This window comes from Lolium rigidum, chromosome 6 (genome assembly GCF_022539505.1).
Source record: "Lolium rigidum isolate FL_2022 chromosome 6, APGP_CSIRO_Lrig_0.1, whole genome shotgun sequence".
Taxonomy (NCBI): Eukaryota; Viridiplantae; Streptophyta; class Magnoliopsida; order Poales; family Poaceae; genus Lolium; species Lolium rigidum.
In genome coordinates, this window is record NC_061513.1 from 356,659,479 (window position 1) to 356,676,070 (window position 16,592).

Sequence of the window (16,592 nt, forward strand, 5' to 3'; positions counted from 1 at the left end):
TTCTTTTCTTTTCTTTTCTTTTCCTTTTTCTTTTCAGTTCTGTAGCCCACAGGTGGAAAAGTCAGTGCTAAGGAGAGAAATGAACAAAAAGTCTCTTCAGGGAATAAATATGGTATTATCTATTCAATCACCATCGCTCTCATGGTCCAGAGCAACCGTCTTTCATGCAAAGACATGGCAAACGAAAAGTTGCAGTTAGTTTAGAGATCACCAATATTGAATGAAGGAAGAAAGGTAGATCAGTGTGGATATCTTTTTTGGCACAACATCGCTGTAGAGATTCACCACTGCTGAAAGGAATACATGTACGGCATCTTCTTTGCCAGTCGATCAGTCTTCAGAGACGAATGGAAAAATCTGAAACAAAACTTTCTCTTCTTTCCAACTTCGCTGAATCCCTACTACTATCTGCAAAACAAGTTCTTGCATGAGATAACTTGTGTTTCGAATAGGAACAAATCTGAACAAATGTACTGATCACAATCAGCAATAAGTGACTAGTTTTTATTAGATTATCGCGAGTGACTAATTTCCTAGCAGCCTCCTTCAGAATAGAGAAAACAAAGCACTGTTAATCTGTTATCACCCTCCATAAGGTTCTGAAACAAAGCTTGAACATATCACAGGCATCTCAGTGTCGATGACGCTTTCCATCATGCGAACAACAAAGCTGGAATATACCGGAGGCATCAGATTGGTGGCCTCTCGTTCTCCTTGTGCTGAATGGATCAACAGGAGATCCTAGAGGTGATGTCCAGCTCCATCACATTAGCATCTCCTTTCAGCATACCATGCAGCAAGCACAGAACCTTCCCTTCATTCACCTGCACAGAAGCATAGAGCCGAAAATACCGATAGTTTCCAAACATTCAGTCCATCAGCTCCCTATATCAAGTAATGACACATAGCACAGTAAACAAGATTTGTTTTTTGCGGGTAAAACAAGATTCATTACTCAGACACAGATACTATAATATAACCGAATTGATTTCTAGATTAACCTTGGAACCATACACATGCACGTCTTGGCTAATATATAAATAGAATACCAAACGTAAATAAAAAAATAAAATTATAAACCATAAGGATCATGCTATAGTTTCAGAAAAGTATGACAAATGTTAGTCCGAAACTCGATATGAAGTCCACAATCCAGAACTCATTGGTCGACACTAATAACCTGAGTCATCAGTCATCGCACATTAAAATTAGCAAATCATTTATCAGAATAATTATAAGTATTTACATTGACTGCAAAATATAAAGAAAAGAAATTCGAAATCATATATGGCTTAAATACCTTCTTACTGGCATCTCAATATCTTCTAGTGGTGAATAAAAATATAATTTGTACCATGTTTTACTTATATTCTAAATGTCAGTATCCATCTTTCTTGTAAAGATGAGCATATTGCATTCTTGTTAAGTTCTTGGTACATACAATACCAACATCAATAGCTGTATACTGTGGGTAAATTTGTTTTGTAAAAAATAAAGTGGTTATCATGACCATCTTCAGTCGTTTGCATTCTCTCTGTCCGTAAAGCGTAAATACCAATGAAATACTTTGATGTTCAATAGATCTTAGCCATTAAATTAATGTTCAACAAAAGGAACTTCATAAGTTAACGAAGTTGATTGTGTGAGAAGCAAAACATTAATCTAATTCTCACCCTAGGAAATAATTAAGACCATGGAACCCCATTTTTTAGATGAAAGAGTTCCAAGTGGACAAAACAACTGAAAACAAATTCGGCTCTGACAGTTCTGACCATAAAAATTGAGAAACCTACCTCCTAGAGAATGAATATATTCGATTTTTGCTTACATGTATTAGATGTCACAGAATCATATACGAACTTACAAAAATATAGTTCTGGAACAAGAAGATCATCATATACTAACCTGATGGGCAGTTTAGGAACTTGGAATCTGTGATTTTACTATCCGTGTATACCATTTTTCTGTGTACACTGATAATCTAGTATTAAGCAGCTGTCATTCACCAGAAGCACGAAAAGTCTTAATGATCGAAGAATTTAAACAGTTCGAATTGACAATGCAAGGCATTACGTCGAACAACTGGTGGGCCTGACCGAAAGCGTGAAGCCTTGATGAGCATACAAACAATCCAATTATGAAATTCTCCTTAGAAGGGGGTTTGTGGCTCATCCATATATCAAGATATATCTTAGCTGACCAAGGCTCTATTCATCCTAAATACTTCAATATGGCCTAATAATTCCGAAATCCTAATACCACAGCAAGGGATTAATCTATCAAAACCAAAGAGAGTGATCGTTACTGACCACCATGAGAAATATATCGCTGACCACCGTGTATATCGACATATTTAGGACCTCGCGCGCTGCTACGGCGAAGGCCGCCACCGCCAACTGCTCGGCTGCTCCATCCTCTGGAGCGATAGGAGTCGCGCACCTAGAGAAGCGGTCAGTTAACCACCGGATGAAGGGGGGAGCAGAGGTCCTCGCCGCGCCTGGCCGCCTGGGTCATCAATGCCTGGTCACTGGTAAGGAGGCTGAGCCGCGATTTAACAAACTTGGCAAACGGGCCGGCCTGGCCTGGCACCGTGCCTCGCGTGCCCGGTACGGCTGTCACACAAGGGCCCGTTAAGAGACGGGCTGTGACATGCCGGCCCCGTACCCAGCCAGCACGGCCTCTCGGCTAGGCGGGCCGGCACGCGGCACGTTAGGGCCGTGCAGGCCGTTTTGACAGATTTTCAGCTCCTAGCGAGAAATAGTATCAAAAATTCCGGAAAAATCAAATAAATACACAAAAAATCTAAAAGAATAGTAATATGAGGCAAGATGTTATATGAGATAAAAATGAGCTCTATTAGTTATTCTATAATTCTCGAAAGCATTAAGGGCTCTCTCATCTCCTATTTGTTTGAGCGAAGTGACTGCTCAAATATTTTTTTCCTCGCCACAATTACATTTCATGATTTAGCCCCTGGAATTATGTTAGTATAGATTTGGCACTTCATACTTCCATTTCTTGAGGATTTTGTTCTTTTACATGTCGATGCTTGTGAGTTTGTGTTTTAGTCCTTGGATTGCCATGTTTCTTGTAGTTTTTTTTAAATGCTTCTGATGTATATTCTATTCTCACAAATTTAACAAATAAAAGATTATCTTGCAGGAGATTCTTATTTTTCCATGTGGATGTTGGTTACTCCCGTTCCTTCTCCGTGATGTTGCAGAGTGCCTTCATCCTCATTTTCTCTGTACCCTTAGTGTTATTTTAGCACTGTTATAAAACATTAGGTTTGGCTCTCCATTTACAATTTAAGTTAATTTAGTTGGAGGGCTCATATTGTAAACTGAGCTATATTTCGAAACTAAATAGATGGTTTCGGTTACCTTTTGAACTCAGCCAAGTTAATGTTTTGCTTACAGGGAAGGGATTCACACTAAAGAAGGGAGTTCACTATTATGATAGTATTAAGGTCTCCATAGTTTAATGTTCTCTTTGTCTTCATTTCCCAATTTACCATGTATTTTCCATCGATTTAATCAACAGAATTATATATTGTTCTGAATACAACACAAACAGGCAATCCATCGATTTACTCAACAAAGATGACACCCGCCTTACTATGCTTGCATTTTCAGTACTTGAACTATTTACAAAAGATGGTTCACTTACAGATAGAATGTAGAGTATTAATATTAGGTGGAAGAACCAGTAGCCAGTGTTCTGTTTTCTGTACTTCCTCAGTCAATATATTTTTTTTTTCGAAAGGTCCAGCATAAACTGGCTCCATATATTAGCAGATAGCAACAAATTACAGGGTTGCCCTAAGGCCAGGAAAAAACAAAGAGAAATAAGCCTCAGTCAATATATTGAAGACCATCTTCTTTATCTCTGTTCTATGTACTGCGTATGTATTGAAGGACGTCCTCTCCGCCTCACGTTTTTATATTGTGTGTTGTTGTTTTAATTAGTTTGCTTAGTAATGAGTCGCCATCTGTGTGTAGTTTGTTCTATCCCTAACTCTACAGTTTTCATTTATTCATCAGGTTAGCAAAGAATAAGCAAACTGAAAGGTTTTAGATAGAAGGCTCAACGAGCCTTGCTTTGAATTAAAAAAAAACCCTTACGGCCAGAGTACAGTACAAACAACGAACATGTTGAGATACTAGATTACGATAGGAGTACATGAGAGAAGAACAACGCCTAACAACAAGGAGCAGGACTACATCAAACATTGATAGAAAATGGAAATTAAAGTGTCCTAAGCTTGATATCTTAATCCTCTGAAGCATTGAGGCCATTGCCGGATCCAGCTACCGCCTTCACCGGGATTATCTTGACGTCGTCTTGATAACACGTGAAGCACACGTCCGTTGGGAACCCCAAGAGGAAGGTGTGATGCGTACATCAGCAAGTTTTCCCTCAGTAAGAAACCAAAGTTATCGAACCAGTAGGAGATGAAGGCCACGTGAAGGTTGTTGGTGAAAGAGTGTAGTGCGGCGCAACACCAGGGATTCCGGCGCCAACGTGGAACCTGCACAACACAATCAAAATACGTGGAACCTTCGATGTCCCATGAACACCGTTTTCGAGGACCCGGGATCTCTATCTAGCTGGCGGTACGTGATACGTCTCCGACGTATCGATAATTTCTTATGTTCTATGCCATATTATTGATGATACCTACATGTTTTATGCACACTTTATGTCATATTCGTGCGTTTTCTGGAACTAACCTATTAACAAGATGCCGAAGTGCCGATTCTGTTTTCTGCTGTTTTTGGTTTCGAAATCCTAGTAACGAAATATTCTCGGAATTGGACGAAACGAAGACCCGGGGGCCTATTTCGCCACGAACCTTCCGGAAGACCGAAGAGCATACGAAGTGGGGCCACGAGGTGGCCGGAACACATGGCGGCGCGGCCAAGGGGGCCCGCGCCGCCCGTGGTGTGGGCCCCTCGTCAGCCCCCGACTTTGCCCTTCCGCCTACTTAAAGCCTCCGTCGCGAAACCCCCGATGCGAAAAACCACGATACGGAAAACCTCACCGAGACGCCGCCGCCGCCGATCCCATCTCGGGGGATTCTCGGAGATCTCCTCCGGCACCCTGCCGGAGAGGGGATTCATCTCCCGGAGGACTCTACACCGCCATGGTCGCCTCCGGAGTGATGAGTGAGTAGTTCACCCCTGGACTATGGGTCCATAGCAGTAGCTAGATGGTTGTATTCTCCTCATTGTGCTTCGTTGTTGGATCTTGTGAGCTGCCTAACATGATCAAGATCATCTATCTGTAATACTCTATGTTGTGTTTGTCGGGATCCGATGGATAGAGAATACCATGTTATGTTAATTATCAAGTTATTGCATATGTGTTGTTTATGATCTTGCATGCTCTCCGTTATTAGTAGCTGGCCAAGTTTTTGCTCTTAACTCCAAGAGGGAGTATTTATGCTCGATAGTGGGTTCATGCTCGCATTGACACACGGGACGAGTGACGAAAAGTTCTAAGGTTGTGCTGTGTCTTGTTGCCACTAGGGATAAAACATTGGCGCTATGTCCGAGGATGTAGTTGTTGATTACATTACGCACCATACTTAATGCAATTGTCCGTTGCTTTGCAACTTAATACCGGAAGGCGTTCGGACGATAACCCGAAGGTGGACTTTTAGGCATAGATGCAGTTGGATGGCGGTCTATGTACTTTGTCGTAATGCCCAATTAAATCTCACTATACTTATCATGACATGTATGTGCATTGTTATGCCCTCTCTATTTGTCAATTGCCCGACTGTAATTTGTTCACCCAACATGCTTTTATCTTATGGGAGAGACACCTCTAGTGAACTGTGGACCCCGGTCCATTCTTTAATACTCGAAATACAAATCTGCTCGCAATACTTGTTTTACTCGTTTTCTCTGCAAACAATCATCTTCCACACAATACGGTTAATCCTTTGTTACAGCAAGCCGGTGAGATTGACAACCTCACTGTTTCGTTGGGGCAAAGTACTTTGGTTGTGTTGTGCGGGTTCCACGTTGGCGCCGGAATCCCTGGTGTTGCGCCGCACTACATCCCGCCGCCATCAACCTTCAACGTGCTTCTTGGCTCCTCCTGGTTCGATAAACCTTGGTTTTTTTCTGAGGGAAAACTTGCTCGCTGTGCGCATCATACCTTCCTCTTGGGGTTGCCCAACGAACGTGCGAAATACACGCCATCAAGCTCTTTTTCGGCGCCGTTGTCGGGGAGATCAAGACACGCTGCAAGGGGAGTCTCCACTTCTCAATCTCTTTACTTTGTTTTTGTTTTGCTTTATTTTATTTACTACTTTGTTTGCTGCACTTATATCAAAACACAAAAAAATTAGTTGCTAGTTTTACTTTATTTACTGTCTTGTTTGCTATATCAAAAACACAAAAAAATTAGTATACTTGCATTTACTTTACTTGCTTCATCATGTTTCCTTTTAATTTTACCACAAAAAACATACCGGTAGGACAAGGATCTATAATTGGGAGGAACAATATAGAAGAATTTTTCACCCATGTTAGTACCGTTGAATTTTTTGAAGATAGACACTTGGTAGAACTTGCTCCTACTTATGAAATTGCTGCTGCTGCTCTAGTTCGCATGTTGGAAACTAAATTTGTTAATCCCAATCCTATAATCCAACACATGTTTCTTACACTTGGTGATTTGGAAGAGGGGGAAAAGAAAGATTTTGTTTTAGAAACCCTTCTTAGAGAATTTGGTGGTCTAGCAAGAGAGGCTAGAAAGGTCTTCGCTAAATTTAATATGCTTGGTTCTCCTACTAATTTTGTTAGTCTCCTTGAAAAAATGGATATGGATAGGATAAGGTACACAAATAATGCTAATGATGGTGGGGAGATCAAAGCACCAATACCATGTAAACTCCTAGCTATGAATGATGCACTAGAACATAACTATGCTTGGCTTGTTCCTGAAAATTTGTTTGATGAGAGTAGCAAGCCCAAGACTAATGAAAAGGGAGACGCTGAAACTTATGTATCCAATATACTATGCATGGTTGAGAAAACTCCAAACTCCGCTGTAGGTGCACCACCCTTCGATGTTACTTGAGTTACACTTTCTGCGCCTAGCTGAAAGGCGTTAAAGAAAAGCGCTTATGGGAGACAACCCATGTTTTTACTACAGTATTTTTGTTTTATATTTGTGTCTTGGAAGTTGTTTACTACTGTAGCAACCTCTCCTTATCTTAGTTTTATGTTTTGTTGTGCCAAGTAAAGTCTTTGATAGTAAAGTAAGTACTAGATTTGGATTACCGCGCAGTTCCAGATTTCTTTGCTGTCACGAATGTGGGTCTACCTCCCTGTAGGTAGCTCAGAAAATTAAGCCAATTTACGTGCATGATCCTCAGATATGTACGCAACTTTCATTAAATTTGAGCATTTTCATTTGAGCAAGTCTGGTGGACTAATAAAATCCATATTTACGGACTATTCTGTTTTGACAGATTCTGCCTTTTATTTCGCATTGCCTCTTTCGCTATGTTGGATGAATTTCTTTGTTCCATTAATGTCCAGTAGCTCTATGCAATGTCCAGAAGTGTTGAATGATTGTGTCACCTCTGAACATGTGAATTTTTATTATGCACTAACCCTCTAATGAGTTGTTTCGAGTTTGGTGTGGAGGAAGTTTTCAAGGATCAAGAGAGGAGTATGATGCAATATGATCAAGGAGAGTGAAAGCTCTAAGCTTGGGGATGCCCCGGTGGTTCACCCCTGAATATTCTAAGAAGACTCAAGCGTCTAAGCTTGGGGATGCCCAAGGCATCCCCTTCTTCATCGACAACATTATCGGGTTCCTCCCCCGAAACTATATTTTTATTCCGTCACATCTTATGCACTTTGCTTGGAGCGTCGGTTTGTTTTTGTTTTTGTTTTGTTTGAATAAAATGGATCCTAGCATTCAATTTATGGGAGAGAGACACGCTCCGCTGTAGCATATGGACAAGTATGTCCTTAGGCTCTACTCATAGTATTCATGGCGAAGTTTCTTCTTCGTTAAATTGTTATATGGTTGGAATTGGAAATGCTACATGTAGTAATTCTAAAATGTCTTGGATAATTTGATACTTGGCAATTGTTGTGCTCATGTTTAAGCTCTTGCATCATATACTTTGCACCCATTAATGAAGAAACACTTAGAGCTTGCTAATTTGGTTTGCATATTTGGTTTCTCTAGAGTCTAGATAACATCTAGTATTGAGTTTTGAACAACAAGGAAGACGGTATGGAGTCTTATAATGTTTACAATATGTCTTTTATGTGAGTTTTGCTGTACCGTTCATCCTTGTGTTTGTTTCAAATAACCTTGCTAGCCTAAACCTTGTATCGAGAGGGAATACTTCTCATGCATCCAAAATACTTGAGCCAACCACTATGCCATTTGTGTCCACCATACCTACCTACTACATGGTATTTTCCGCCATTCCAAAGTAAATTGCTTGAGTGCTACCTTTAAAATTCCATCATTCACCTTTACAATATATAGCTCATGGGACAAATAGCTTAAAAACTATTGTGGTATTGAATATGTACTTATGCACTTTATCTCTTATTAAGTTGCTTGTTGTGCGATAACCATGTTTCGGGGACGCCATCAACTATTCTTTGTTGAATATCATGTGAGTTGCTATGCATGTCCGTCTTGTCTCGAAGTTAGAGAGATCTACCACCTTTATGGTTGGAGCATGCATATTGTTAGAGAAGAACATTGGGCCGCTAACTAAAGCCATGAATCATGGTGGAAGTTTCGGTCTTGGACACATATCCTCAATCTCATATGAGAATAATAATTGTTGCCACATGCTTATGCATTAAAGAGGAGTCCATTATCTCGTTGTCCATGTTGTCCCGGTATGGATGTCTAAGTTGAGAATAATCAAAAGCGAGAAATCCAAAATGCGAGCTTTCTCCTTAGACCTTTGTACATGCGGCATGGAGGTACCCCATTGTGACACTTGGTTAAAACATGTGCATTGCAAAGATCCGGTAGTCCAAGCTAATTAGGACAAGGTGCGGGCACTATTAGTATACTATGCATGAGGCTTGCAACTTGTAAGATATAACTTTCATAACTCATATGCTTTATTACTACCGTTGACAAAATTGTTTCATGTTTTCAAAATAAAAGCTCTAGCACAAATATAGCAATCGATGCTTTCCTCTTTGAAGGACCATTCTCTTTACTTTTATGTTGAGTCAGTTCACCTATCTCTCTCCACCTCAAGAAGCAAACACTTGTGTGAACTCTGCATTGATTCCTACATACTTGCATATTGTACTTGTTATATTACTCTATGTTGACAATTATCCATGAGATATACATGTTACAAGTTGAAAGCAACCGCTGAAACTTAATCTTCCTTTGTGTTGCTTCAATACCTTTACTTTGATTTATTGCTTTATGAGTTAACTCTTATGCAAGACTTATTGATACTTGTCTTAAAGTACTATTCATGAAAAGTCTTTGCTTTATGATTCACTTGTTTACTCATGTCATTACCATTGTTTTGATCGTTGCATCCACTACATATGTTTACAAATAGTATGATCAAGGTTATGATGGCATGTCACTTCAGAAATTATCTTTGTTATCGTTTTACCTGCTCGGGACGAGCGAGAACTAAGCTTGGGGATGCTTGATACGTCTCCGACGTATCGATAATTTCTTATGTTCCATGCCATATTATTGATGATACCTACATGTTTTATGCACACTTTATGTCATATTCGTGCGTTTTCTGGAACTAACCTATTAACAAGATGCCGAAGTGCCGCTTGCTCGTTTTCTCGCTGTTTTTGGTTTCGGAAATCCTAGTAACGAAATATTCTCGGAATTGGACGAAACGAAGACCCGAGGGCCTATTTCGCCACGAACCTTCCAGAAGACCGAAGAGCATACGAAGTGGGGCCACGAGGTGGCCGAACACATGGCGGCGCGGCCAAGGGGGGCCCGCGCCGCCCGTGGTGTGGGCCCTCGTCGCCCCCCGACTCTGCCCTTCCGCCTACTTAAAGCCTCCGTCGCGAAACCCCGATGCGAAAAACCACGATACGGAAAACCTTACCGAGACGCCGCCGCCGCCGATCCCATCTCGGGGGATTCCGGAGATCTCCTCCGGCACCCTGCCGGAGAGGGGATTCATCTCCCGGAGGACTCTACACCGCCATGGTCGCCTCCGGAGTGATGAGTGAGTAGTTCACCCCTGGACTATGGGTCCATAGCAGTAGCTAGATGGTTGTCTTCTCCTCATTGTGCTTCATTGTTGGATCTTGTGAGCTGCCTAACATGATCAAGATCATCTATCTGTAATACTCTATGTTGTGTTTGTCGGGATCCGATGGATAGAGAATACCATGTTATGTTAATTATCAAGTTATTGCATATGTGTTGTTTATGATCTTGCATGCTCTCCGTTATTAGTAGAAGCTCTGGCCAAGTTTTTGCTCTTAACTCCAAGAGGGAGTATTTATGCTCGATAGTGGGTTCATGCCTGCATTGACACCTGGGACGAGTGACGAAAAGTTCTAAGGTTGTGCTGTGTTGTTGCCACTAGGGATAAAACATTGGCGCTATGTCCGAGGATGTAGTTGTTGATTACATTACGCACCATACTTAATGCAATTGTCCAGTTGCTCTGCAACTTAATACTGGAAGGGGTTCGGACGATAACCTCGAAGGTGGACTTTTTAGGCATAGATGCGATTGGATGGCGGTCTATGTACTTTGTCGTAATGCCCAATTAAATCTCACTATACTTATCATGACATGTATGTGCATTGTTATGCCCTCTCTATTTGTCAATTGCCCGACCGTAATTTGTTCACCCAACATGCTTTTATCTTATGGGAGAGACACCTCTAGTGAACTGTGGACCCCGGTCCATTCTTTAATACTCGAAATACAAATCTGTCGCAATACTTGTTTTACTCGTTTTCTCTGCAAACAATCATCTTCCACACAATACGGTTAATCCTTTGTTACAGCAAGCCGGTGAGATTGACAACCTCACTGTTTCGTTGGGGCAAAGTACTTTGGTTGTGTTGTGCAGGTTCCACGTTGGCGCCGGAATCCCCGGTGTTGCGCCGCACTACATCTCGCCGCCATCAACCTTCAACGTGCTTCTTGGCTCCTCCTGGTTCGATAAACCTTGGTTTCTTTCTGAGGGAAAACTTGCTGCTGTGCGCATCATACCTTCCTCTTGGGGTTGCCCAACGAACGTGTGAAATACACGCCATCAGTACGTTGTGTCGTCCATGCACCTTACGCATGCATTGAATCCGTGGACCACCTGCCCCGCGACATATCCGTAACCGAGAAAGTCGTGCACCATCGTGAGCAGTGCGGCTCTCATAGGGAAATATTCTTCCGCGGCGGCGTCCCACTGATGTCTACGGGAGCTTCTATTCTTGTAGACAGTGTTGGGCCTCCAAGAGCAGAGGTTTGTAGAACAGCAGCAAGTTTCCCTTAAGTGGATACCCAAGGTTTATCGAACTCAGGGAGGAAGAGGTCAAAGATATCCCTCTCATGCACCCCTGCAACCACAAAGCAAGAAGTCTCTTGTGTCCCCAACACACCAAATAGGTGCACTAGTTCGGCGAAGAGATAGTGAAATACAGGTGGTATAAATAAGTATGAGCAGTAGCAACGGTGCCGTAAAAGTGCTTGGCGTGTAGTTGATGGTGGTGGTATTGCGGCAGTAGTAACGCAGTAAGAAACAAGAAACAAGCGAGTAGTAACTCAGCAGTAGTAACGCAGCAGTAGTAAACAAGCAGTAGTAACTCATCAGTATTTAGGAACAAGGCCTAGGGAATAGACTTTCACTAGTGGACACTCTCAACATTGATCACATAACAGAATAGATAAATGCATACTCTACACTTTTGTTGGATGATGAACACATTGCGTAGGATTACACGAACCCTCAATGCCGGAGTTAACAAGCTCCACAATAATGCTCATGTTTAAGTAACCTTTAGTGTAAGATAGATCAACAGACTAAACCAAGTACTAGCATAGCATGCACACTGTCACCTTCATGCATATGTAGGAGGAATAGATCACATCAATATTATCATAGCAATAGTTAACTCCATAATCTACAAGAGATCATGATCATAGCATAAACCAAGTACTAACACGGTGCACGCACTGTCACCTTTGCACACATGCAGGAGGAATAAAACTACTTTAATAACACATCACTAGAGTAGCACATAGATAAATTGTGATACAACATGCTGCAATCATAAAGAGATATAAATAAGCACCTCACTATACCATTCAATGAGTAAGTATTCTGTGAAATCTAGCCTAAGAGACCCACACGGTGCACACACTCGTCACCTTTACACACGTGGGACGAGGAGTCTCCGGAGATCACATAAGTAAAACTCACTTGACTAGCATAATGACATCTAGATTACAAGCATCATCATATGAATCTCAATCATGTAGGGCAGCTCATGAGATTATTGTATTGAACTACATAGGAGAGAGATGAACCACATAGCTACCGGTACAGCCCCGAGCCTCGATGGAGAACTACTCCCTCCTCATGGGAGCAGCAGCGGTGATGAAGATGGCGGTGGAGATGGCAGCGGTGTCGATGGAGAAGCCTTCCGGGGCACTTCCCCGCTCCGGCAGCGTGCCGGAACGAGATCCTGTCCCCGGATCTTGGCTTCGCGATGGCGGCGGCTCCGGAAGGTTTCCGTGGGTTTCGTCAATTGGTATCGGGTTTTCTGATCCAGGGGCTTTATATAGGCGAAGAGGCGGCGCGAGAGGGCCGACGGGGGGCCACACCATAGGGCGGCGCGGCCCCCTCCGGCCGCGTCGGCCCTAGGGTTTGGTGGCCCTGTGGCCCCCTCCGGTCCTTCCCGGGTGTTCTGGATGCTTCCGATGAAAATAGGAACTTTGGCGTTGATTTCGTCCGATTCCGAGAATATTTCGTTACTAGGATTTCTGAAACCAAAAACAGCAGAAAACAGGAACTGGCACTTCGGCATCTTGTTAATAGGTTAGTTCCAGAAAATGCACGAATATGACATAAAGTGTGCATAAAACATGTAGATAACATCAATAGTGTGGCATGGAACACAAGAAATTATCGATACGTTGGAGACGTATCAGCATCCCCAAGCTTAGTTCCGCTCGTCCCGAGCAGGTAAAACGATAACAAAGATAATTTCTGGAGTGACATGCCATCATAACCTTGATCATACTATTTGTACAGCATATGTAGTGAATGCAGCGATCAAAACAATGTATATGACATGGGTAAACAACTGAATCATATAGCAAAGACTTTTCATGAATAGCACTTCAAGACAAGCATCAATAAGTCTTGCATAAGAGTTAACTCATAAAGCAATAATTCAAAGTAAAGGCATTGAAGCAACACAAAGGAAAATGAAGTTTCAGCGGTTGCTTTCAACTTATAACATGTATATCTCATGGATACTTGTCAATGCAAAGCAATATAACAAGTGCAATATGCAAATATGTAAGAATCAATGCACAGTTCACACAAGTGTTTGCTTCTTGAGGTGGAGAGAAATAGGTGAACTGACTCAACAATAAAAGTAAAAGAATGGTCCTCATAGAGGAAAAGCATCGATTGCTATATTTGTGCTAGAGCTTTGATTTTGAAAACATAAAGAGAGCATAAAAGTAAAGTTTTGAGAGGTGTTTGTTGTTGTCAACGAATGGTAGCGGGTACTCTAACCCCCTTGCCAGGCAAAACCTTCAAAGAGCGGCTCCCATTTTATTTTATTTTTGGATGGCACTCCTTCCAACCTTTCTTTCACAAACCATGGCTAACCGAATCCTCGGGTGCCCGCCAACAATCTCATACCATGAAGGAGTGCCTTTTTATTTTAGTTTTATTATGATGACACTCCTCCCAACCTTTGCTTACACAAGCCATGGCTAACCGAATCCTTCGGGTGCCGTCCAACAATCACATACCATGGAGGAGTGTCTATTTTTGTTAATTAATTTGGGACTCGGGAATCCCATTGCCAGCTCTTTTTGCAAAATTATTGGATAAGCGGATGAAGCCACTAGTCCATTGGTGAAAGTTGCCCAACAAGATTGAAAGATAAACACCACATACTTCCTCATGAGCTATAAAACATTGACACAAATAAGAGGTAATAAATTTTGAATTGTTTAAAGGTAGCACTCAAGCAATTTACTTTGGAATGGCAGGAAATACCATGTAGTAGGTAGGTATGGTGGACACAAATGGCATAGTGTTGTTTGGCTCAAGGATTTGGATGCATGAGAAGTATTCCCTCTCGATACAAGGTTTAGGCTAGCAAGGTTATTTGAAACAAACACAAGGATGAACCGGTGCAGCAAAACTCACATAAAAGACATATTACAAGCATTATAAGACTATACATCGTCTTCCTTGTTGTTCAAACACCTTACTAGAAATTATCTAGACCTTAGAGAGACCAATTATGCAAACCAAATTTTAGCATGCTCTATGTATTCTTCACTAATAGGTGCAAAGTATATGATGCAAGAGCTTAAACATGAGCACAACAATTGCCAAGTATCACATTACCCAAGACATTATAGCAATTACTACATGTATCATTTTCCAATTCCAACCATATAACAATTTAACGAAGAGGAAACTTCGCCATGAATATTATGAGCTAAGAACACATGTGTTCATATGAACCAGCGGAGCGTGTCTCTCTCCCACACAAGCATGATGTAATCCAATTTATTCAAACAAAAACAAAAACAAAAGCACACAGACGCTCCAAGTAAAGCACATAAGATGTGACCGAATAAAAATATAGTTTCAGGGGAGGAACCTGATAATGTTGTCGATGAAGAAGGGGATGCCTTGGGCATCCCCAAGCTTAGACGCTTGAGTCTTCTTGATATATGCAGGGATGAACCACCGGGGCATCCCCAAGCTTAGACTTTTCACTCTTCTTGATCGTAGTATATCATCCTCCTCTCTTGACCCTTGAAAACTTCCTCCACACCAAACTCGAAACAACTCATTAGAGGGTTAGTGCACAATATAAATTGACATATTCAGAGGTGACACAATCATTCTTAACACTTCTGGACATTGCATAATGCTACTGGACATTAATGGATCAAAGAAATTCATCCAACATAGCGAAAGAGGCAATGCGAAATAAAAGGCAGAATCTGTCAAAACAGAACAGTTCGTATTGACGAATTTTAAAATGGCACCAGACTTGCTCAAACGAAAATGCTCAAATTGAATGAAAGTTGCGTACATATCTGAGGATCATGCTCGTAAATTGGCATAATTTTCTGAGCTTCCTGCAGGGCAGTGGGCTCAGATTCGTGACAGCAAAGAAATCTGGAACTGCGCAGTAATCCAAATCTAGCACTTACTTTTCTATCAACGGCTTAACTTGGCACAACAAAACTCAAAACTAAGATAAGGAGAGGTTGCTACAGTAGTAAACAACTTCCAAGACACAAATATAAAACAAAGTACTGTAGCAAAATAACACATGGGTTATCTCCCAAGAAGTTCTTTCTTTATAGCCGTTAAGATGGGCTCAGCAGTTTTAATGATGCACTCGCAAGAAATAGTATTTGAAGCAAAAGAGAGCATCAAGAGGCGAATTCAAAACACATTTAAGTCTAACATGCTTCCTATGCATAGGAATCTTGTAAATAAACAAGTTCATGAAGAGCAAAGTAACAAGCATAGGAAGATAAAACAAGTGTAGCATCAAAAATTTCAGCACATAGAGAGGTGTTTTAGTAACATGAAAACTTCTACAACCATATTTTCCTCTCTCATAATAACTTTCAGTAGCAACATGAGCAAACTCAACAATATAACTATCACATAAAGCATTCTTATCATGAGTCTCATGCATAAAATTATTACTCTCCACATAGGCATAGTCAATTTTATTAGTTGTAGTGGGAGCAAATTCAACAAAGTAGCTATCATTATTATTCTCATCAAGTGTAGGAGGCATAGTATAATCACAACAAAATTTACTCTCAGCAGTAAGTGGCATCAAAAGACCACTATCATTATAATCATCAGAAATAGGAGGCAAAGTATCATCAAAGAAAATTTTCTCCTCAATGCTTGGGGGACTAAAAATATCATGAAAACCAGCTTCCCCAAGCTTAGAACTTTCTATATCATTATCAACAATGGTGTTCAAAGCGTTCATACTAATATTACTACCAGCATGCAAAGAAGATTTCATAGGTTTTTTAATTTTCGCATCAAACAATCCATGTTTTAAATCAGGAAATAGAATAAGAAGCTCACTCTTGTACATTATGCCAAACTAGTGTAAACAAGAAACAACAAGATGCAATTGCAGGATCTAAAGGAAATAGCTTTGAGCACACACACAACGGCGCCAGAAAATTACTTTACCTGAGACCGTAGTATGAGAGCCTTTTTACCTTTCCTCCCCGACAACGGCGCCAGAAAAGTGCTTGATGTCTACGGGAGCTTCTATTCTTGTAGACAGTGTTGGGCCTCCAAGAGCAGAGGTTTGTAGAACAGCAGCAAGTTT